This window comes from Oncorhynchus clarkii, chromosome 12 (assembly GCF_045791955.1).
Source record: "Oncorhynchus clarkii lewisi isolate Uvic-CL-2024 chromosome 12, UVic_Ocla_1.0, whole genome shotgun sequence".
NCBI classification, from domain to species: Eukaryota; Metazoa; Chordata; class Actinopteri; order Salmoniformes; family Salmonidae; genus Oncorhynchus; species Oncorhynchus clarkii.
In genome coordinates, this window is record NC_092158.1 from 24564222 (window position 1) to 24589662 (window position 25441).

Consider the following 25441-nt stretch of genomic DNA (forward strand, 5'->3'; position numbering starts at 1 on the left):
ATTTCACCTTTATTTAACCAGGTAGGCAAGTTGAGAACAAGTTCTCATTTACAATTGCGATCTGGCCAAGATAAAGCAAAGCAGTTCGACACATACAACGACACAGAGTTACACGTGGAGTAAAACAAACATACAGTCAATAATACAGTATAAACAAGCCTATATACGATGTGAGCAAATGAGGTGAGATAAGGGAGGTAAAGGCAAAAAAAGGCCATGGTGGCAGAGTAAATACAATATAGCAAGTAAAACACTGGAATGGTAGATTTGCAGAAGAAGAATGTGCAAAGTAGAAATAAAAATAATGGGGTGTAAAGGAGCCAAATAAAAAAATATATTAAAAAAATACAGTAGGGAAAGAGGTAGTTGTTTGGGCTAAATTATACGTGGGCTATGTACAGGTGCAGTAATCTGTGAGCTGCTCTGACAGTTGGTGCTTAAAGCTAGTGGGAGATAATTGTTTCCAGTTTCAGAGATTTTTATAGTTCATTCCATGTCATTGGCAGCAGAGAACTGGAAGGAGAGACGGCCAAAGAAAAAATTGGTTTTGGGGGTCACCAGAGAGATATACCTGCCGGAGCGCGTGCTACAGGTAGGTGATGCTATGGTGACCAGCGAGCTGAGATAAGGGGGGACTTTACCTAGCAGGGTCTTGTAGATGACATGGAGCCAGTGGGTTTGGCAACGAGTATGAAGCGAGGGCCAGCCAACAAGAGCGTACAGGTCGCAGCGGTGGGTAGTATATGGGGCTTTGGTGACAAAACGGATTGCACTGTGATAGACTGCATCCAATTTGTTGAGTGGGGTATTGGAGGCTATTTTGTAAATGACATCGCCAAAGTCGAGGATTGGTAGGATGGTCAGTTTTACAAGGGTATGTTTGGCAGCATGAGTGAAGGATGCTTTGTTGCGAAATAGGAAGCCAATTCTAGATTTAACCTTGGATTGGAGATATTTGATGTGGGTCTGGAAGGAGAGTTTACAGTCTAACCAGACACCTAGGTATTTGTAGTTGTCCACGTATTCTAAGTCAGAGCCGTCCAGAGTAGTGATGTTGGACAGGCGGGCAGGTGCAGGCAGCGATCGGTTGAAGAGCATGCATTTAGTTTTACTTGTAATTAAGAGCAATTGGAGGCCACGGAAGGAGAGTTGTATGGCATTAAAGCTTGCCTGGAGGGTTATTAACACAGTGTCCAAAGAAGGGCCAGAAGTATACAGAATGGTGTTGTCTGCGTAGAGGTGGATCAGAGACTCACCCGCAGCAAGAGCGACATCATTGATGTATACAGAGAAGAGAGTCGGTCCATGAATTGAACCCTGTGGCACCCCCATAGAGACTGCCAGAGGTCCGGTCAGCAGACCCTCCGATTTGACACACTGAACTCTATCAGAGAAGTCGTTGGTGAACCAGGCGAGGCGATCATTTGAGAAACCAAGACTGTCGAGTCTGCCGATGAGGATGTGGTGATTGACAGAGTCGAAAGCCTTAGCCAGATCAATGAATACGGCTGCACAATAATGTTTCTTATCGATGGCGGTTAAGATATCATTTAGGACCTTGAGCGTGGCTGAGGTGCACCCATGACCAGCTCTGAAACCAGATTGCATAGCAGAGAAGGTATGGTGAGATTCGAAATGGTCGGAAATCTGTTTGTTGACTTGGCTTTCGAAGACCTTAGAAAGGCAGGGTAGGATAGATATAGGTCTGTAGCAGTTTGGGTCAAGAGTGTCCCCCCTTTTTAAGAGGGGATGACCCCAGCTGCTTTCCAATCTTTGGGAATCTCAGACGACACGAAAGAGAGGTTGAACAGGCTAGTAATAGGGGTGGCAACAATTTCGGCATATAATTTTAGAAAGAAAGGGTCCAGATTGTCTATCCGGCTGATTTGTAGGGGTCCAGATTTTGCAGCTCTTTCAGAACATCAGCTGACTGGATTTGGGAGAAGGAGAAATGGGGAAGGCTAGGGCGAGTTGCTGTGGGGGGTGTTGTGCTGTTGACCGGGGTAGGAGTAGCCAGGTGGAAAGCATGGCCAGCCGTAGAAAAATGCTTATTGAAATTCTCAATTATAGTGGATTTATCAGTGGTGACAGTGTTTCCTATCTTCAGTGCAGTGGGCAGCTGGGAGGAGGTGTTCTTATTCTCCATGGACTTTACAGTGTCCCATAATTTATTTTGAGTTAGTGTTGCAGGAAGCAAATTTCTGCTTGAAAAAGCTAGCCTTGGCTTTTCTAACTGCCTGTGTATAATGGTTTCTAGCTTCCCTGAACAGCTGCATATCACGGGGGCTGTTCGATGCTAATGCAGAACGCCATAGGATGTTTTTGTGTTGGTTAAGAGCAGTCAGGTCTGGGGAGAACCAAGGGCTATATCTGTTCCTGGTTCTAAATTTCTTGAATGGGGCATGCTTATTTAAGATGGTTAGGAAGACATTTAAAAAAAATAACCAGGCATCCTCTACTGACGGGATGAGATCAATATCCTTCCAGGATACCCCGGCCAGGTCGATTAGAAAGGCCTGCTCGCTGAAGTGTTTCAGGGAGCGTTTGACAGTGATGAGTGGAGGTCGTTTGACCGCTGACCCATTACGGATGCAGGCAATGAAGCAGTGATCGCTGAGATCTTGGTTGAAGACAGCAGAGGTGTATTTAGAGGGCAAGTTGGTTAGGATGATATCTATGAGTTTGCCCGTGTTTAAGGCTTTGGGGAGGTACCTGGTAGGTTCATTGATAATTTTGTGAGATTGAGGGCATCAAGCTTAGATTGTAGGATGGCTGGGGTGTTAAGCATGTTCCAGTTTAGGTCGCCTAGCAGCATGAGCTCTGAAGATAGATGGGGGGCAATCAGTTCACATATGGTGTCCAGAGCACAGCTGGAGGCAGAGGGTGGTCTATAGCAGGCGGCAACGGTGAGAGACTTGTTTTTAGAGAGGTGGATTTTTAAAAGTAGAAGTTCAAATTGTTTGGGTACAGACCTGGATAGTAGGACAGAACTCTGCAGGCTATCTTTGCAGTAGATTGCAACACCGCCCCCTTTGGCAGTTCTATCTTGTCTGAAAATGTTGTAGTTTGGGATGAAAATTTCAGAATTTTTGCTGGTCTTCCTAAGCCAGGATTCAGACACAGCTAGAACATCCGGGTTGGCAGAGTGTGCTAAAGCAGTGAATAAAACAAACTTAGGGAGGAGGCTTCTGATGTTAACATGCATGAAACCAAGGCTATTATGGTTACAGAAGTCATCAAATCAAATCAAATCAAATCAAATCAAATCAAATTTTATTTGTCATATACACATGGTTAGCAGATGTTAATGCGAGTGTAGCGAAATGCTTGTGCTTCTAGTTCCGACAATGCAGTAATAACAAGTAATCTAACTAACAATTCCAAAACTACTGTCTTGTACACAGTGTAAGGGGATAAAGAATATGTACATAAGGATATATGAATGAGTGATGGTACAGAGCAGCATAGGCAAGATACAGTAGATGGTATCGGGTACAGTATGTACAAATGAGATGAGTATGTAAACAAAGTGGCATAGTATAGTATAAAGTGGCTAGTGATACATGTATTACATAAGGATACCGTCGATGATATAGAGTACAGTATATACGTATGCGTATGAGATGAATAATGTAGGGTAAGTAACATTTATATAAGGTAGCATTGTTTAAAGTGGCTAGTGATATATTTACATCATTTCCCATCAATTCCCATTATTAAAGTGGCTGGAGTTGAGTCAGTGTCAGTGTGTTGGCAGCAGCCACTCAGTGTTAGTGGTGGCTGTTTAACAGTCTGATGGCCTTGAGATAGAAGCTGTTTTTCAGTCTCTCGGTCCCAGCTTTGATGCACCTGTACTGACCTCGCCTTCTGGATGATAGCGGGGTGAACAGGCAGTGGCTCGGGTGGTTGATGTCCTTGATGATCTTTATGGCCTTCCTGTGACATCGGGTGGTGTAGGTGTCCTGGAGGGCAGGTAGTTTGCCCCCGGTGATGCGTTGTGCAGACCTCACTACCCTCTGGAGAGCCTTACGGTTGAGGGCGGTGCAGTTTCCATACCAGGCGGTGATACAGCCCGCCAGGATGCTCTCGATTGTGCATCTGTAGAAGTTTGTGAGTGCTTTTGGTGACAAGCCGAATTTCTTCAGCCTCCTGAGGTTGAAGAGGCGCTGCTGGGCCTTCTTCACGATGCTGTCTGTGTGAGTGGACCAATTCAGTTTGTCTGTGATGTGTATGCCGAGGAACTTAAAACTTGCTACCCTCTCCACTACTGTTCCATCGATGTGGATAGGGGGGTGTTCCCTCTGCTGTTTCCTGAAGTCCACAATCATCTCCTTAGTTTTGTTGACGTTGAGTGTGAGGTTGTTTTCCTGACACCACACTCCGAGGGCCCTCACCTCCTCCCTGTAGGCCGTCTCATCGTTGTTGGTAATCAAGCCTACCACTGTTGTGTCGTCCGCAAACTTGATGATTGAGTTGGAGGCGTGCGTGGCCACGCAGTCGTGGGTGAACAGGGAGTACAGGAGAGGGCTCAGAACGCAACCTTGTGGGGCCCCAGTGTTGAGGATCAGCGGGGAGGAGATGTTGTTGCCTACCCTCACCACCTGGGGGCGGCCCGTCAGGAAGTCCAGTACCCAGTTGCACAGGGCGGGGTCGAGACCCAGGGTCTCGAGCTTGATGACGAGCATGGAGGGTACTATGGTGTTGAATGCCGAGCTGTAGTCGATGAACAGCATTCTCACATAGGTATTCCTCTTGTCCAGATGGGTTAGGGCAGTGTGCAGTGTGGTTGAGATTGCATCGTCTGTGGACCTATTTGGGCGGTAAGCAAATTGGAGTGGGTCTAGGGTGTCAGGTAGGGTGGAGGTGATATGGTCCTTGACTAGTCTCTCAAAGCACTTCATGATGACGGATGTGAGTGCTACGGGGCGGTAGTCATTTAGCTCAGTTACCTTAGCTTTCTTGGGAACAGGAACAATGGTGGCCCTCTTGAAGCATGTGGGAACAGCAGACTGGTATAGGGATTGATTGAATATGTCCGTAAACACACCGGCCAGCTGGTCTGCGCATGCTCTGAGGGCGCGGCTGGGGATGCCATCTGGGCAAAAGAGAGCGCCTGGGGAATAGGAGTGGACCTAGGCACTGCAGGGCCTGGATTCACCTCTACATTGCCAGAGGAACAGTGGAGGAGTAGGATAAGGGTACGGCTAAAAGCAATAAGAATTGGTCATCTAGAACGTCTGGAACAGAGAGTAAAAGGAGTTTTCTGGAGGCGATAAAATAGCTTCAAGGTATAATGTACAATAAGAATATGATGTAATGATGGACTGTCATTTCTCTTTGCTTATTTGAGTTGTTCTTGCCATAATATGGATTTGGTCTTTTACCAAATAGAACTATCTTTTTGTTATTAAAATATAAATTTGGATATTTCTGGTTACTACATGATTCCATGTTTTATTTCATAGTTTTTATGTCATCACTATTATTCCACAATGTATAAAATAGTAAAGATAAAGAAAAACCCTAAATTGAGTAGATGTGTCCAATCCTTTGATTGGTACTCTGTATATGGAAACTATTTTTTGACAAAAATAAAATGATCGAATGTATTTAACATACATGTAAAAAGCGATCATTGGACTCACGTGGACTCAATTACTTGTGTCATTACCTTCCCTATATCTGTCTTTTCCCAAGCTCTGTTCCCTGCTTCGGGATTAATTATTTTATGTCCGTGTTACCCGTGTTTTTCCGACGCTGTTCCTGTCTTGTTTCCTTGTCTGTTCCCGAATAAATGTCTGACTCCCCATACCTGCATCTCCTGGCCGGCGTCGGTCCTTACAACTAACCAGATGGCCACAGCTAAACTCAGCAAAAAAAGAAACGTCCTCTCACTGTCAACTGCGTTTATTTTCAGCAAATTTAACGTGAATATATTTGTATGAACATAACAAGATTCAACAACTGAGACATAAACTGAACAAGTTCCACAGACATGTGACCAACAGAAAAATAATGATGCGTTCCTGAGGCCTCGGTGTAACGCTCATTCTTTCGACGATAAACGCGAATCCGACCATCACCCCTGGTGAGACAAAACCGCGACTCGTCAGTTAGGAGCACTTTTTGCCAGTCCTGTCTGGTCCAGCGACGGTGGGTTGGTGCCCATAGGCAACATTGTTGCCAGTGATGTCTGGTTAACAACAGGCCTACAAGCCCTAGGTCCAGCCTCTCTCACCCTGTTGCGGACAGTCTGAGCACCAATGGAGGGATTGTGCATTCCTGGTGTAACTTGGGCAGTTGTTGTTGCCATCCTCTACCTGTCCCGTAGGTGTAATATTCAGATGTACCGATCCTGTGCAGGTGTTGTTACACGTGGTCTGCCACTGTGAGGACGATCAGCTGTACATCCTGTCTCCCTGTAGGGCTGTCTTAGGCGTCTCACAGTACTGGCATTACAATTTATTGCCCTGGCCACATCTGCATTCCTCATGCCTCCTTGCAGCATGCCTAAGGCACGCTCACGCAGATGTGCAGGGACCATGGGCATCTTTCTTTTGCTGTTTTTCAGAGTCAGTAGAATGACCTCTTTAGTGTCCTGTGTTTTAATATTTAGATTTTTACGAATTATCTTTGAAAGACAGGGTCCTGAAAAATGGACGTTTCTTTTTCTTGCTGAGTTTAGATAACCAAATAGCAAGATCCTATACTGCCAGTGCCAGCCCATAGCCAAATGTTTAGCCAGCTAGCAAATGTTAGCATATTCACTAGCTAGCACAACATGCCTAGCTAAGGACACTGCACTAACTCAGCAGCTGTTTCCTTTAAACTAGCTAATCCACTGCTATATAACTATTATGTCAATGCTAACTACAATGGTTAGCTTGGAGGAAGTGTTTAGTGTTGTGTGCATTGCATTGCCTCTGTACACCTAGCTAGCTACCATCCCATATGAAGTGTGACTGGCTCATTCATGGATGTATTTTTTTTAACTAGGGAAGTCAGTTAAGACCAAATTCTTATTTACAATGACAACCTACCCTGGTCCAATTGTTCACCGCCCTAATGGACTCCCATTCACAGCTGGATGTGATACAGCCTGTATTTGAACCAGGTACTGTAGTGACACCTCTTGCACTGAGATGCAGTGCCTTAGACTGTTGTGCCACTTGGGAGTCCCACTGCTCTCTGATTGGCTCAAAGGGAAGTTGTTGATAAGTATCTATTGGCAGTGAGATTCTCAATGTGTTTCATGCTTAAGTGTGTCTGCTAAATGACAAAAATGTAAATTATGAATTAGTGTCAATGGGATGGGTAGGCTCTATTCTGTACAGTCAACACATTGAGATTAGAATATCTGTGAAGCAACAATCAAGCATTAATCTGTGTAAGTGATTGTAAGAGTGTGTGTTCTGTGTGGGTGTACTTGTTCGGTGGAACAGAGCCAGAGGTGGCTAGGGCATGTCGCTGGAACTAATTTCTCCATATTTATCTTGGCCAGAGAGAATGCGCTAAGGGGCTAGCATCTGGTGCTAACTGGACCATGCTAACTCCTTAGATGTGCATTACTTGTTCAAGTAAGTTGGCTAAAGCCTAGCATCTGGTGTTAGTTGGACCGTGCACACCCCTTTATCAGCTCTGCTGCACTTTCTTACAGTTGGTTAGCACAAGGCTGGCTGCGTCTGGTGTGAACTAGCATGCTAACTTGCTGTGTTGTTTGTCTTTGTCCACTCCTTTAACATCTCTAGCTGGGATGTAGTTTACACTATAAATCACCCGCTCTATGATTTGGAAAAAGGGTCAGTGGTAGTTCATCGTCTACATAAAAGGAAATAAGCAAAAAAAGACTATGAAGAAAAGGAAACCATGTTTTTAGTCCCTGTTTCCCTTTCTTCTCCTGTCTTAAAGTATCTCTACCCTGTGAGAATGTGAACCTTTCTCCACCACCCCTCCCTCTCACTTCACAGAAAATGTATGATACAGTATATCAGTTAGTGCCATGAGCATGGTGTTGATCAATCAATTAATCACATTTATTTATAAAGCCCTTTTTACATCAGCAGATGTCACAAAGTGCTACACAGAAGCCCAAACAGTGAAAAACTCCCTAGAAAGGCAAGAACCTAGGAAGAAACCTAGAGAGGAAACTATTTCTGAGGTGGGGCCAGTCCTCTTCTGGCTATACCGGGTGGAGATTGTAAGAGTGGCCATTAAGGCCAAATTGTTCTTCAAGATGTTCAAACGTTCATAGATGACCACCAGGGTCAAATAATAATCACAGTGGTTGTAGAGGGTGCAACAGGACAGTACCTCAGGAGTAAATATCAATTGGTTCTTCATAGCCGAGTATACTGTAGCTGCTGTTCGGCGCAAATTGTGTCTGTGTTCTTTGAGAAGGCCTGATTAATGACGTGAGGCTGACCGCACCACTGCCTTAGTGCCTCAGCCATATATCACTTGACTAACGTTCTTAGAGGAGCATCCCTATGCCACTCTCCCTCTGTGAGTCCTGCAATAGTGCAGTGCTGCCGTCACTGTAACCCTTGGTCTGTAATATAAAAGAGTAGTCCAGCTGGGTGACTAACCCAGGGCAGACTATGACCGTAGTCACTCTTCTATCTCTATTACTTAGTAGTATGTATTATTCAGTTAGCTAGTGACATTACATGTATCTAGGTGAAAACAGAATCATATTACAGAGAGAACAGGATATCTTTAATCAAGCAGCTTTAGGCATCCGAAGAGGAGACAAGGTACCGGTATAAAAACCAGATGAGGAGACAGGGTGGTAGTGCTTGTAATAAAGGCCACTTCTTGCTGACTTGGTGTGTTTGTAGAGACTGAGAGTCAGACATGTGTTGGCCTGCAAAGTCAATCAGAGCTTCATTAAAGGCTTAAATGAGTTTGTATGGATTTAATAGGTGACCTGCCCACCTGGGCTGTATTGAGCCGATTCAACAGGGCCCTTGGCCCTCGGCTCTGGTCCACAGGGAAATTAAAGGCTTTGCAAAGAGGCCAAGTTAATAGCTGGGGTTAATAGTTTCTATTTGGTCTTAGTCCAGACTGGTGATTAGTTAATCAAAGACATGGTCCTCTATTGTGACACTATGCACAACATGCACAAACACAAACACATGTAGAACCGTTTATGTACTCTGTTATGTACTGTACAGCTGTTTTGTCCATGTGTGTATTTGTGTCTACATATTAATATGTTTTGTCCTTGTGATTATATACACGGTGCATTCGGAAGTATTCAGACCCCTTGACTTTTTCCACATTTGGTTACGTTACAGCCTTATTCCAAAATGTATTAAATTGTTTTTTTCCCCTCATCAATCTACAAACAATACCCCATAATGACAAAGCAAAAAACAAATGAAATATAACATTTACATAAGTATTCAGACACTTTACCTTTGGCAGCAATTACAGCCTAGAATCTTTGTGGGTATGTTGCTACAAGCTTGGCACACCTGTATTTGGGGAGTTTCTCCCATTCTTCTCTGCAGATCCTCTCAAGTTCTGTCAGGTTGGATGGGGTGCATCGCTGCATAGCTATTTCAGGTCTCTCCAGAGATGTTCAATCGTGTTGAAGTCCAGGCTATGGCTGGGCCACTTAAGGACATTCAGAGACTTGTCACGAAGCCACTCCTGCATTGTCTTGGCTGTGTGCTTGGGTCTTGGTTAACTCCAGACCTGACTGCCATCGACCAGCACAAAAACATCCTGTGGCGTACTGCACTAGCATCGAATAGTCCCAACGATATGCAACTTTTTAGGGAAGTCAGGAACCAATACACACAGTCAGTTAGGAAAGCAAAGGCTAGTTTTTTCTAACAGAAATGTGCATCCTGCTGCTCTAACTCCAAAAAGTTCTGGGACACTGTAAAGTCCATGGAGAAGAAGAGCACCTCCTCCCAGCTGCTCACTGCACTGAGGCTAGGAAACACTGTCACCACCGATAAATCCACGATAATCGAGAATTTCAAGAAGCATTTCTCTACGGCTGGCCATGCTTTCCTCCTGGCTGTAATGGACATACACAAAATAGTCCAAATTGGTGAAGTGAAATGAAAAAAAATTACTTGTTTAAAATAAAAATAAAAAACGGAAAAGTGGTGCTGCATGTGTATTCAACCTTTGCAATGAAGCCCCTAAATACGATCTGGTGCAACCAATTACCTTCAGAAGTCAAAATATTTGTTAAATAAAGTCCACCTGTGTGCATTCTAAGTGTCACATGATCTGTCACATGATCTCAGCATATATTAGCAGTCGACCGATTATGATTTTTCTATGCCAATACCGATACCGATTATTGGAGGACCAAAAAACCGTTGATACCGATTAATTGGCCGATTTTTATATATATATTTGTAATTATGACAATTACAACAATACTGAATGAACACTTATTTTAACTAAATATAATACATCAATAAAATCAATTGAGTCTCAAAAATATAATGAAACCTTTTCAATTTGGTTTAAATAATGCAAAAACAAAGTTTTGGAAAATAAATTAAAAGTGCAAAATGTGCCTTGTAAAAAGCTAACGTTTAAGTTCCTTGCTGAGAACATATGAAAGCTGGTGGTTCCTTTTATAATGAGTCTTCAATATTCCCAGGTAGGAAATTTTAGTTTGTAATATTGTCGTGTCTTTGGCATCATTAAACTGAAGACTTATTTATCAAATATTATTATTATTACGCGATTAAACTGATTAATCATATAACTGTAATTACCTAGGAAGTCGGGGCACCAAGGAAAATATTTAGATTACAAAGTTATAATTTTCCTTTTATAACTTTTCAGATATTTTAATATCTGATCAGTTAGTCTTCTGATTAATGACTTGTTCTTTATTTTACCTCACATTAGTCTCATTCCAAACGTCGTAAATGGTTGGTTATCTGCACAAACCCAGTCTTCACTATGAGTCATCCATACATCAATTGTCTTAAATCATTTATTTACTAACTAAGTAATAACACAGAAATGCATAAACAAACAGTAGATAGTTACAAGGAATTGATAACGGAGTTTCCCTAATGGGATAAACCGGTATCGCGGCTTGGTGGACAAAAAGGGAAGTGGGGGTCAACTGAGATGAGACACTGCAAAGTTGATAATTATAACAATTGAAATGCTAATCCTTTGCACATGAACGCTCACTCATTCGGGAATAATTGCAATCAATATATATATTTACGCTCAGTGTGTTGTCTGGATCTCTGTTGAAAAGTTTGTTTCTGTTGGAGAGTCTGTCCGCCCTCTCTCTCTCTCTGTCGTGGTTAGACTAGATAGTTCAGAGTGACATTCGTTCATGTCGTTATGGAATAGATGTTTCGGTGGTTAACGGTCGTCGCGTTCAATGATACCGAATTCCCCACAGCAGGTCAGGGACAAAGTTGTGGAGAAGTACAGATCAGGGTTGGGTTATAAAAAAATATCTGAAACTTGAACATCCTACAGAGCACCATTAAATCCAATATAATTTTTTTTTTAATAATATGGCACCACAACAAACCTGCCAAGAGAGGGTCGCCCACCAAAACTCAGACCAGGCAAGGAGAAGATTAATCAGAGAGGCAACAAAGAGACCAAAGATAACCCTGAAAGAGCTGCATAGCTCCACAGCAGAGATTGGAGTATCTGTCCATAGGACAATTTTAAGCCGTACACTCCACACAGCTGGGCTTTACGGAAGAATGGCAAGAAAAAAAGCCATTGCTTATTAAAGAAAAAATTAAGCAAACAGGTTCGGTTTTTGCCAAAAGGCATGTGGGAGACTCTCCAAACATATGCAAGAAGGTACTTGAGAGCTTTTTGGCCATCAAGGAAAACGCTATGTCTGGCGCAAACCCATCACCTCCATCATCCCCAAGAGCACCATCCGTGAAGTGAAGCATGTTGGTGGCAGCATCATGCTGTGGGGATGTTTTTCATCAGCATGGACTGGGAAACTGGTCAGAATTGAATAAATGATGGATGGCGCTAAATACAGGAAAATCTTGAGGGAATCCTGTTTCAGTCTTCCAGAGATTTGAGACTGGGACAGAGGTTCACCTTCCAGCAGGACAATGACCCTAAGCAGACTCGTAAAGCAACACTCGAGTGGTTTAAGGGGAAACATTTAAATGTCCTGGAATGGCCTAGTCAAAGCCCAGACCTCATTCAAATTGAGAATCTGTGGTGTGACTGTACACCAGCGGAACCCGTCCAACTTGAAGGAGCTGGAGGAGTTTTGCCTTGAGGAATGGGAAAAAATCCCAGTGGCTAGATGTGGTTGTGTAAATCACAACCCCCCCAAATTCCAGGTTGTAAGGCAACAAAATAATTAAAATGCCAAGGGTGAATACTTCCGCAAGCCACTGTAGTTCCCCTCTCTCCCATCTTCCCCTCAAGTCCACCCCCAGTACCCTCCCTCCTGACTGGTTGAGGGTGAGGGATGAGATATGAGAGAGAGGAGCATCTGCACTGTCAGTCAGAGTGGCTCCATAGTGACTGTATTATTCATGTGCCCTACCCTACAAACCCCTGTTATCTAGTGCAACCTACCTTCCATTCTGACTGCTGAGTGTCACACTGTACTGCTCAGTGCTTCCTGTCTAACCTAGTCATTCAGCTCCATCACAGCAGACAATCTGGCATCAGCCACCTCCCATTCACACAGAGGAGAGAAAGACCCAGTGCTTCGCTAGGACAGCATTAGGGTGACATCAGACTTCTACAGACTTCTAGAGTGCATCCCCTTCACGGAGTAAAAAGTGAGGAACATCCACCAGTTTGATTAATTCATGAAATGCACTGCTTATACAGTACAGTAGTAGTATGTCAGTGGAGACTCCTCAGAGGAGGAAGGGGACAACAATCCTCCTCAGTGAATTTCATAAAAATAAAGTTTTTAAAACATTGAAAAATCATTTTTAGATTAAACTATACTAAATATATTCACATGTCACCAAATAATTGATTAAAACACACTGTGTTTTACAATGAAGGTCTACAGTAGCCTCAACAGCACTCTGCAGGGTAGCACAATGGTGTAGCCGAAGGACAGCTAGCCTCCGTCCTCTTCTTGGTACATTGATTTCAATACAAAACATAGGAAACTCATGGTTCTCACCCTCTTCCATAGACTTACACAGTAATTATGACAACTTCCGGAGGACATCCTCCAACCTGTCAGAGCTCTTGCAGAATGAATTGACATGTTGTCCACCCAATCAAAGGATCAGAGAATGAATCTAGTACTGAGAGTATAAGCTGCACTGCAGTGAATAACGTGGTGAGTAGTTGACTCAAAGAGAGAGAAAGACAATAGTTGAACAGTTTTTAACAAATTAATGTCTTTAAAACTTAAAAAGAAGCAAGAGAGCGAGAGATTATGTAATTTTCACTTTCAGTTTTGCTTACTTAGTTAGCAAATGCAGCTGGCTAGTTCAGTGACTCAAACACCCAGCTCAAACAGAGGGATGCTATGTTAGGTAGCTGGCTTTGACTATCCACCACAAAACTAGAACTCTTCCAAGTCAAGTTAAGCTTTTGGTTTTATTAATTTATTACCACAGGGGCCTGCCGGTGTAACTGCTAACTGACTATACACTGTAACGTTACTGCATGATTGTAGCGGGTTTACTAACGCATTAGTTCTATTAGCTAAGTTGACAATGACATTACTGTAGCTAATATGAGGACAACGATGTAGGCTGTGTGTAGCGGTTATGACATGGTTTGGCTTGTAAAGATTTTTTTGCCTGGTCACATACAGCTGATGTGTTGTTCATTGAAGTCCACAAATGAAGGGAAAAGGTGAGAAGAGGAGAGTACATAGAGGCGAGAAGGAATACAACGTGGCTGCTCTGAAAGTGAACTGTGTTTATACAGGATCAGGGCTATATTCATTCCGCCGATTCTGTTGAAAAGAAAATCTTAAACGGAAGCAAATGAAATGGGGATTAAAATACCTGAATTTGTCCAATAGAAACTCTCGTTTGCAACTGTTTAACTACTGATTACACCCTAGATAAGCTAGATGCGGACAAAGGTGTGCAAGGTGGTATTGAATGTGTCACTGTCTGTCCATGTGTCACTGTCTGTCAGCTCAGTTTTTTCTCTCGACCTGTGTGCACCTACGTTGTAAACTTTCATTCATAGGCTAGGTTGTAGCAAACTCATTATGGGTATAGGGAGTATTTGGGTAGTAGCCTAAACATATCGATGTTACTTTGAACTGGGTGAATCGAAAATGAATGACAGTCATCCAGCATGCTATAATAGAAAAAAGGCCATGCTCATGAAAAAATGTAATTGTCCTCCCTCATCATCAACGGCACTGACCGCCACTGTCATATGTCATATCTCCTATATCTCCTCTGCACTTTTACTCTCATCCATCCATCTGTTTTCACTCTCTTTTTTCCATGGTAGGTGGTATTTTATAATGCAGGTCCATGTGTAAAAGCAGAGAGAACAGCTTGATGTGGGCTTCCACAGCCTATTGTACCTGTCAGTCTCAATCCCAGCTCTCTGTGCTGCTCCCTAATGTGTGTCAATTCACTCTCCACCACTATACAGGATGTAATTGGGACTGTGACCGCAAACAACATTCCATTCACATCTCTTGATTAGCATGTTAGCATCCTTCTATTACGGTTTACAGGACATGCTGCCTGCCTGCGTCTCCCCAGGGGCTGGCCATGGCGACGTGCTGCAGATGGGTGGAGCGGGTGGCAGGATTAGAGCCAGTTGCGCAAGTGTTAGCCCGGGGGGCACTCTGGCACCCAGACAGATCCCACATCCTCCAATGAATCTTTCTTCACTCAAGGCCCTCACCTTCTTGTTCCATACCTACCTCTTCATTTAGTCTCACCTCACTATCCCACAATCCTGCATTCATTCAATACCTTTGTGCTCACACATATCTCTACATACTCTGCCGTGCACCATCACCCCTCCCTGCTCCTACATACCATTGCATAATGCAGGTTAGCGTTTCAGAGGCAGCTCTACAGAGTGGTCACTAGCTGGCACAGCCACAAAGTCATAAAATCGGATTTTAAACCAAACCCTAACTCTAACCTTAAGACAAAAAAAACATGCATTTTTTCAATATAGCCAATTTTGACTTTGCAGCAGGCCTATCTATGTGGAAATCACTCAGTTCTGCCTTCATGATAAGCCTCATGACAATAAACGTCAGCCTGCTTGCATAACATCTCTCCTCACTCCCCACCACTATATAACCTTCATGGCCCCCATGACCTCCCAGTTTATTCCTCTTTCCCACCCTCCTACTGCCCCCCTTAGCACCGTGCCAGCCTGCCAGGGTACAGCCCAGAAAGGGAGGGCACTGTGGACAAAGTGCACTGAGAGCCAGTCTGCAATCCTGGGCCTACAGCCCTGCAGCCCCCTGCCCTGATCTGCCTAACAGGGGACAGGGAAACCCATGGAACTCAGATCTAAACAGCACAGTGAGGCTAGGCTGCACCCCATGGTTGGCCAACATTATACAGTACCCTCATTAAGTCGGTCATGGCTAGATGAGATACAGTTTATGTCAATGTGACATCAAAAGTTGCATGTTTGGGGATAATGTTTTATTTTTAGCTAACCCTAACCTTTTCCTAACCTTAACCCAATTCTCCTAACCTGATATGTTAAGTCTCCCAACCTGCTGCATAGATTTTCCTAACCTGCTATGAAATGTCACTTCTGGCCGTAGATGTACATGATCTTGTTAAGACCAACTAAGCCCTTAGTATCATCTCTATTGGCCTTAACTAAAGACCACAGCTTTATCTCATAAGACAAAATAAGGTCAAAAGTCTTTAATTTTATGGCAGGCCAGGTGTTGTCCATTTTGTTATTTAGGGTGCAGCACTGAGTCACCTTTCAAACCAGAAGGTGGACAGATTAGTGTATGATAATGCTCTGATGGTTAGCAGGATAGCTGTTAGTTGGGGGTATGCTCTGCTGGGTGTTGTGCACTTGGCCGTCCCTGCAGATGTTGTGTGTGTGGGGACTAGGACGGGGGACTAGGGGTGTACAGGACCTGATATACAGGACATGGACGTGGGGAAGAATGGACTGTGTCCCTGAGCAGATGTTTTCATGCAGTGCAGTGGTGGGGGTGGGGGGGGGGGGGGGTGGGGGGGGGGGGGGGGGGGGGTCCCAGCTGTCTGTTCCCTCTGGAGGAACCCCTCCTGAACTCACACACACATTCAACCCCAGTACTACTTCAAACACACACACGCAAACTTTCACAGCCTGACGCACACAACATAGTTGTCAGATACCTGGCCTACTCTCTACTGTTGATTCAACAAGTGGAGATTATACAAGGATGTTATTTTCCCTTTCTGTGATTGACTTTCTACATTGTACCCCCCCCCCCCCCCCTCTCTCTCTGCCTCTCTCTCTACCACCCCCCTCCCCTCCCCAGGGCCTCTGGCTGTCTTCCCACAAGTCATGTTCTCCTGACTACATGCTTGCATGTCTCTTGTGTTTTCTTAATGCTAACTCACACTGACGTTTGCACGGCATAGTGGGATGCTGCTCTCGGTCAAATTGCACCATGGGATGTAATAATGATGAGGATGATGATGATGAGGAACCTAAGGGGAATGCTTCTATTTTCTCCTCGGCTATTTTTTCTTAATATTATTCAGTACATGGAGATGGATGGAAGACGAGCGGTGTTACAGAACCCGACTAATACAGAGCTGCATATTTTATAACTTTATACTTTATACTGCTCATCATCATCACCATTTCTCCCGTTTCTCACTTTACTAAGCACCACAGAGAGTGTTTGGTTCATCTATGATTAATTTTCAATGGCGTCCATCCCCACTGGTGTTGATGTTTTCTGAAGAAGTGCTACAGTCTGATATGTGATTTCGAAAACTGCACTCATTTGTCAGGAAGCAGCTCTGCAATGATTCAAGTCTCTCCTCTGTAACTCTTTCATGTTTGTAAATGAGAAATGTAACTCTGCATGTTTGGGCTCTGATGAAAAAGAAAGAGTGCAATACTGTAGTGCTGACATAGAGATGGCTTCTAATATAGTGGCCTGCTTGCAATTGCATCGACTAGTGTGTGTATTGTAGTGAGAGAGCGCGAATGAGTGTGTGTACATTGGTGCTTCTGTGTATGTGTGTGTGAGAGATAAATGGGGGGAGCAATGCAGACAGACAGGGAGAGAGTTAGGGCATGGTCAGTGGGCTACCCCCCTGGAGAGGAGGCTTGAGTGGTAGGGGTCAGGGCAGCGTTTTGGCCCTGCAGCGGTGCTTCTCCGTGGGGAAAATGTTTGTCTGAGGGGCCTGTTCGTCTGTCTCTGGGGCTATGGGGCCGTAGCCCGGTGGACAGAGTCTGTTAAGGAAGATTTCCCTACGGCCTTGGATACAGTATAATTACACTCCCAAAGCCTACAGGGTCCGTCTCCTACACTCTCTCACATTAGACAAGCATGGAGGCTCAGACCCTCACCACTTCTCCCCAGATCTCAGTGGAAAACCTCTCTAGCCCTCCGCCATGTTCCTCAGCTCTTTGTGTCAGAGCCTGGTGGTGGAGTGTAGATACAGTAGGGCTCATAGTCTCCTAGTCACAGCACGGTAGTGTTGAGAGGTCACAGTCATGGAGGTTATGGGCCCCTGAAATAATCAGGTCGCTAGTGTTAGGCTAAACTCGGCCTGTCTGTGTCCCCACCGGTTGGATCATTCCCATTTCCCACATGCATCAGGTCATTCACTGACACGTCTAGAGTAGTGCACTCTTAGCATTGCCCTCAACTACTGTACAATGAGCTTAAAGGTTGGCTGATCTGTTTTTCATGATTCATTAAAATGAACGTCATGATAGAATTTATTTACCAATTTGTAATTTCACTGTGGCTTGGTAGAGGTAGAGAAACAAATGAATGCAGTCATGAGTGTGGTTTGTTTGGAAGGTTTGTATTGTATGTATCACATGAAGGAAAGAGTCACTTAATAAATGGTTGGTCCCTAGGGTTGAGTAGAGAGAGGTGTAAGAAGTTGTTGGGGAGAATCTCTGTCTGAGTGGGAACAGGGCAAATTCACTTGAGACCAATTATTCCCAGGCAAGCTGTTACAACCCACAGTGTCAGTGTGTCTCCTCTCTTCCGCGTGACAGAAGAGTGTGACATAAATGACTGTGAAAAATAAAAGGAAGAGGGAAAGATGGATGGAAGAAATATGAAAGAGTGAATGTAGTGCTAACATTTGCTCTATGACCATAATAATATACACATACACACACACAATCCATAGTCAGGCACATCTGAATGTTTTAATTAGACTGAGGGAAAGGAAAGCGCTAAGGCAGAACAGTTTGAGCGCTATCCTTCTGTGTTTGCTCAATTAAACTCTGATTGCAGCTAATTGCTTACACTAAGAGAGTGTAAAATGAGAGTATATGAGGTGGGTTGGTCTGGGTTTGCCTTCCTGCCTACATGGCCGTCTCCATTTCACATGATCCGCCTGCGAAGGAAACCAAATATTTAATGATGGAGGTTGTAATTGCTTCCTCTCTGTCTCGCTTACTGTCTCTCTTCGTCCTCCTTTGTCTGGCTTTCATATGCATAGGCAGGTGCACACTTATACACATACAGAAAAAATCAGAAAGCATGCATACCCCTTGACTTATTTCACATTTTGATGTGTTACAGTCTGAATTCAAAACAAATTACGTTGTTTTGTTTTTCTCAGCCATCTACACACAATATCCCATAATGATGAAGTGAAACATGTTTTTAGACATTTTTGCAAATTTATTGGAAATGAAGTACAGAAATATCTCATTTAAATAAGTATTCACACCCCTGAGTAAATACATGTTAGAATCACCTTTCGTAGTGATTACAGCTGTGAGTCTTTCTGGATAAGTCTGTAAGAGCTCTACAACCCTTGATTGTACAATTTTTGCACATTCTTTTTAAAATTGTGCAAGCTCTGTCAAGTTGGTTGTTGATCATTGCTCGACAGTTGTTTACAAGTAAAGCTTTGGATTTTCAAGATGATTTAAGTCAAATCTGTAACTAGGCCACTCAGGAACATTCAGTGTATTCTTGGTAAGCAACTCCAGTTTATATTTGGGTTTTAGTTGATTGTCAAATCAAATCAAATCAAAATCAAATCAAATTTGTCCTGCAGAAATGGCGAATTTGTAATAAATGACCTAGTCCTTGCCATTGACAAGCATATCCATAACATGATGCAGGCACCACCATGCTTGAAAATATGAAGAGTGGTACTCAGTGTGTGTTGGCGGCAGGTAGCCTTGCAATTAAGAGCGTTGGGCCGTAACCGAAAGGTTGCTGGTTTGAATCCCCATGCCAAATATGTGAAGAATCTGGCGATGTGCCCTTGAGCAAGGCACATAACCTTAATTGCTCCTGTAAGTCGCTCTGGATAAGAGTGTCTGTTAAATGACACAAATGTAAAAAATGTAAATGTTGTGTTCGATTTGCCTCAAACATAACGCTTTGTATTCAGGTAAGTTAAGGAATATATTTATTCAGTACAGGCTTCCTTCTTTTCACTCTGTCAAATAGGTTAGTATTGTCGAGTAATTACAATGTTGTTGATCCATCCTCTTATCACCGCCATTAAACTCTGTTTTAAAGTCACTATTGGCCTTATGGTGAAATCCTTGAGCGGTTTCTTTCCTCTCCGGCAACTGAGTTAGGAAGGACGCCTGTATCCTTGTAGTGACTGGGTGTATTGATACACCATCCAAAGTGTAATTAATAACTTCACCGTGCTCAAAGGGGTATTTAATGTCTGCTTCTTTTTTTACCAGTTGGTGCCCTTTGTGAGGCATTGGAAAACCTTCCTGGTCTTTGTGGTTGAATTTGTGATTGAAATTCACTGCTCGACTGAGGCACCTTATAGATAATTGTGTGTGAGGGGTACAAAGATCAGGTAGTCATTCAAAAATCATGTTAAACATTATTATAGAATTGTCCATGCAACTTATTATGTGACTTGTTAATTATTAAGCACAGTTTTACTCCTGAACTTATTTAGGCTTGCCATAACAAATGGTTTGAATATTCAAGACATTTCAGCTTTCCATTTTTTATTAATTTGAAAACATTTCTAAAAGCATATTTCCACTTTGACATTATGGGGTATTGTGTGTAGGCCAGTGATACAAAATCTCTGTCAGGATCGTTTAGAATGAGTGGACCAAGGTGCAGCGTGGTAGGCCTGCATTTTCCTTCATTAAATGAACACCGAACAAAAACAACAAAATACCAAACGAAACGTGAAGCTAAATAATAGTGCTAATAGGCAACTATCCATAGTCAAGATCACACAAAGCACAATGGGGAAATGGCTGCCTAAATATGATCCCCAATCAGAGTTAACGACTAACAGCTGTCTCTGATTGGGAACCATACCAGGCCAACATAAATCACTAATCACCTAGAAGACCCACCCTAGTCACTATCACGCGGCAACCAACATAGAGAATAAACAGCTCTCTATGGTCAGGGCGTGACAATCTCAATTTAATCCATTTTAAATTTAGGCTGTAACACAGCATGTGGAGGAAGTCAAGGGGTATGAATACTTTCTGAAGGCACTGTAGCCTACTCATCTGATTAACACACACATACACTCCTGTGAGATATGTTTTATATTTCCATGTCGCAGTCTGTAAATGTGCTCAGTCTTTGTCATTATACCTACCCATAAATGCAGTTGACTGACTGCTGTAGAGCTAATAATGGTAATGTATCTGTGAAATGCTAACTCTAAAGAACCACATTTTGCATACTTAATTCATCTTAATGGCTTTTGGAATAAGTCAGCCAAACAAATTGTGTCTTTTTCATAAATTAGTTATGTCCGCACCACAGCACACACATCCAAAAGCTTGAACTTCCTTACAGAGAGAGAGCCACACACACAGACACATTTCCCCTCCTCCCCAGTAATAAATAAATGCATTTCCTCTGTCTGCTCCTCAGAGCTCCCTCTCACTCTCTCCATTTCCCCCTCATCCATCTCTTTCATTCCCTTTCTCTCTTCCTCTCTCTTTTTTCTCTTTCTACTGCACAAGGAGAAGGGAGTGTTACGGACCATGCCAAAAGTAACTCATTCATTTGATGGGAGGCCATTTGAATTTGAATCAGGAATTTTTTGGAGATGCTGCAGTGTGTGTGTGTGTGTGTGTAATGGCTGCCACAGCATCCTTATCACTTCTCCACACACCTGCTTCCCTCTGAGAGAGCGTCTCCCCTCTCGTCATGCCTCCCCATCAAAGACTGATCCAGTCTGGGCTCTAGCTCCATAACATCCCTGGATGAGCTCCTTGGTCCCTGCAGAACAGTATATCTGCCTGGCTGGCTCTCCCTTACTGGTCCTGGGTGTGTGTGTTCTCCAGGCAGAAGGACACTCTGGTGTCGGCCTGTACCTTTGAGGCAGTGCCCACCCTGGACTGGTGCTTCTGGGAAACAAGCAGGCAGGGGTGGCTGGCTCAACTGCCATATGCTGTTTGATTCTGGGAAGCAGTATTATGGCTTATGGAATAAGACTGCAGAGCTTCTGAAAGTACACAGCCTGAGGCCAGTGGTTTTGGAGAAGCTAAAGCTAGTAGGATATGGAAAGACTTCTTGTGTATCTGTGTGGTTGTGTGTGTTGGGGAGAAAGGTTAGCTCAGTCATATACATCATCAAATGGGGGGAATTTCAAACTATGGATACAGAGGAAAGCACTTTGTGCTCAAAGCACGATCACACCGCTGCTTCAGAGGTCAATTGGAGGTAATGCGAGGTAGTGAGAGGCAGTGAGGGAGGACGGTAGTGAGAAGGAGGGGAAAGGAGGGATGCAGCGAGGGGAGAGGGAGGGTACAAGAGAGGTCTGGACCTTCGTTACACCTGAAACACACACAAACACACATGCACTTTACATATTTATGCTCTGTGCTTATGAACATTCATATACAGTATATGCTCTCTTCGTTTCTCTCTTTCACGTTCTCTCACTTTCTCTCGGGACTGCATACATATTAGTTATTCAGTAGATGCATCATCAGTCTGTACCGTATAGTACTTCTTTGTGGGAAATTATACAGCGGGTGGGTCTAATCCTGGATGCTGTTTGGTTAAAACCGCATTCCAGCCTGTGTCTATTCCACAAGTTACCACCAGCTAAATCTACCAGCTAAATCTATGACATTGAATGTACTCTGTTCCATCAGACTGCACAATCCACTGTCTCATCAGCTCAGTCAGGCAATGTATATACTAGATCTACAGTACACTACAAATATCAATATCTCCCATTTCTTTTAGGCTAGTATTTGTCTGTCTCTGCGACATTTGCAACATTGTTTCAATATTTGATCTCCAGCTGCCCTATGTTAATGAACGTGTTGAGAGTAGGACGAGACATACAGGCTGGCAGATTTTCTCAGCCAGTCGAAATCATGAATCAGCATAATTGTTATGGATATATGCAAAGACATGTCAATAGAAAAACACGAAATGCAGCTAGTTTGCTGTCATTCCAGCTTCAGTTTGAAGTGTTTGTGCTCTTCTGAACAGTGGCCTGGTGAGAGACCAAATGTTTTATGCCAGGCGAAATCACACATCATTAGCTTGTTATGGATGTATGAAAAAGAACACTAGAACACAGCTTAAACAAACACAAATACCGTTACTTTGCTGTTATTCTGGCTGCACTGTTTGACATGAACGTGTTATCCAAAGTTGACTAGCTAGCAACTAAGGGATAAGAACATTCCCAGCCGTCGTGGAAATGGAACATTTATAATGAACGACTGGGTCGCGTCCATAGATTTAGGAAACAAATACTTAATGACTGGGTCGCGTCTCTAACATTCAAATCGATAGTTGCTTGGGTAGCAACCCTAGATTTGTGTTGTCATGGAAGGATGAAATAGTATGAATAAATTCATCAAAATGACACGTTTAATGAAAATATGTCAATCATTACTTGAATATGTTGGTAACCCGTTGTATAAAAGTGATAATGCCCTTGAATCCGGTGTTTGGAGGATATATTGGCACGGTTTGCCAGCCCTTCGACTTCTTCTCTGGCTTAACAACACCCGTATCAATATATTCTCCAAACGCCGGCTTCTCTGGCATTATCACTTAACTATTCCATGTCTGTTAAACCTATGGAGCTTCAATTGTGAACTGACACAGTGGTTCCAGTCTATCTCTCTCTCTCTCTTTCTTTTACAGCCATCCAATTAACACCATCATCCATCTAAGTAGCACACCCCCTTTCCTCCTCCTCCTCATCTCCCTCTCTCTCCCTCTCTTCACGTGGACGTGCAGACAACTGTGCACAGTTTTAATTGACAGGATCACTCGTGCTCTACGAAGTGAACATCTCTGAATTTATAATTAAGCAAGGCTGGGGTTGAAGTGCAGGAGAGGAGAAGGCTGGATGAATCCATCCCCCTCTTTTCTCTCTCCCTCTCTCTCTCTCCTCACTGTTTCTGCTAGGTGAGGAGACAGCATGAGGTGAAGGTGGGCGTTTACTGTATCTATTTATATTGTATGTAAGGTCATCCTGATGTATTGTGGGTCTCTGTGTTGTTTACAACATTCACTTTGGAGTCTTGAGCAGAAATGCTATAATTTCAGCATTTCTTATTTGTCTCTCCAGTTTGGTACACTCTTAGAAAACAGGATTAAAAATTTTTATTTGGCTGTCCCCATAGGAGAACCCTTGTTGGTTCTATTAATCAATCAATCAATCAATCAATCAATCAAATGCATTTATAAAGCCCTTCTTACATCAGCTGATGTCACAAAGTGCTGTACAGAAACCCAGCCTAAAACCCCAAACAGCTAGCAATGCAGGTATAGAAGCACGGTGGCTAGGGAAAAACTGCCTAGAAAAAACACCACTAGAGGGATATCTTCAACCACCAACTTACCATCCTGAGACAAGGCCGAGTATAGCCCACAAAGATATCCGCCATGGCACAACCCAGAGGGGGTGGAGGTGGAGATCACGTCAGTGACTCAACCCACTCAAGTGATGCACCCCTCCTAGGGACAACATGGAAGAGCACCAGTAAGTCAGTGACTTATCCCCTGTAACAGGGCTAGAGGCAGAGAATCTCAGTGGAGAGAGGGGAATCGGCCAGGCAGAGATGTAGAAATCTCTGTGGAATGAGTTCTACATGGAACCAAAAAGGGTTCTTCAAAGGGTTCTCTTATGGGTTCTAGATAGCATTTTTCTTTCTACTCTGAATGTCAATGTGTCTATTCTGAATGTAAATGTCTACTCTGAATGTCAATGTGTCTACTCTGAATGTCAATGTGTCTACTTTTATGTCTGATACCCTAGCTTACATGGCAATGGACAACTTTGCATTGCCCGTACACCCACAGTCCCACCCACAACCATAGAGCTCCATGCAGTCTGCGTGAGTTTGCAGTGGTGGATTATGAGTGCCGCCCCCTCTCTCCCTCCCTCTCCATGGTCTCTCCAGAGACCTACAGCATTAATAACAGTAAGTGGATAATGTCCTAGCTCATATGAGCATTCGGATGGAGGCGTATCCACGGTTTAGCTCCAGCAATCCAGTCACAGTGGGGGCAGGGGAGATGGGGAATTCTATTGTGTGTGGTGTGTGAGTGTGTGCAGTCCTGCACTGTTTCATTGTCTTCCCTCTTCTAACTCACAGTGTCCTAGAGCTTCCGTTCAGAGCAGCCCATCTCCGTCCTCCCACTGTCTCTGTGCGGTCAATCTATGGCTAGGCCAGGTGATGCAGAGGACATCAGAACCGGCAGCACCGACATCGTCAAGACAGTCACAGTGATGATAATCATTATAATCACGTCGGGTTTTTCTCCAGTCATGACATGCCCCACCACTGGCTTCCTAATAGGAACAGATTAGTGGAGGGGTGAAGAGATGATGTACACATCCATACAATGTCACTGTCTGTTCTAATGGAGACACTGACAAGATAACTATGCACAGTGCTATTTTAAAGCAATTTTAGATGAATAAGAAATATAGCTAGTGTACTGTATGTAATATTACGTTTTAAGTAGTGTACTTCCCTTGGACAGCATGCTAATGAAGAACCATGCAAGGCATTATTCATGTCCTGCATAGACATGTTTTTACTAGGACTAAGACCATTAAAACCTAGAGTCTAAGCCTAAGATGGTTTCACCAAGGATCATTTAGCTATTTGATTTGGAATTTTAGGACCCCTTTAAATATAAAAATATATATATACAGTTGAAGTCAGAAGTTTATATACACTTAGGTTGGAGTCATTAAAACTTTCAACCACTCCACACATTTCCTGTTAACAAACTATAGTTTTGGCAAGTCGGTTAGGACATCTACTTTGTTCATGACACAAGTCATTTTTCCAACAATTGTTTATAGACAGATTATTTCAC

At 43.4% G+C, this 25441-nt stretch overlaps 1 protein-coding gene across 1 annotated transcript in view; it reads left to right on the forward strand.

Annotated features, from left to right (window-relative positions):
• LOC139422916 (roundabout homolog 2-like) overlaps nt 1-25441 on the forward strand; it is a 149515-nt gene that overhangs the window by 18158 nt on the left and 105916 nt on the right. The gene's annotated exons all lie outside the window — the stretch shown is intronic.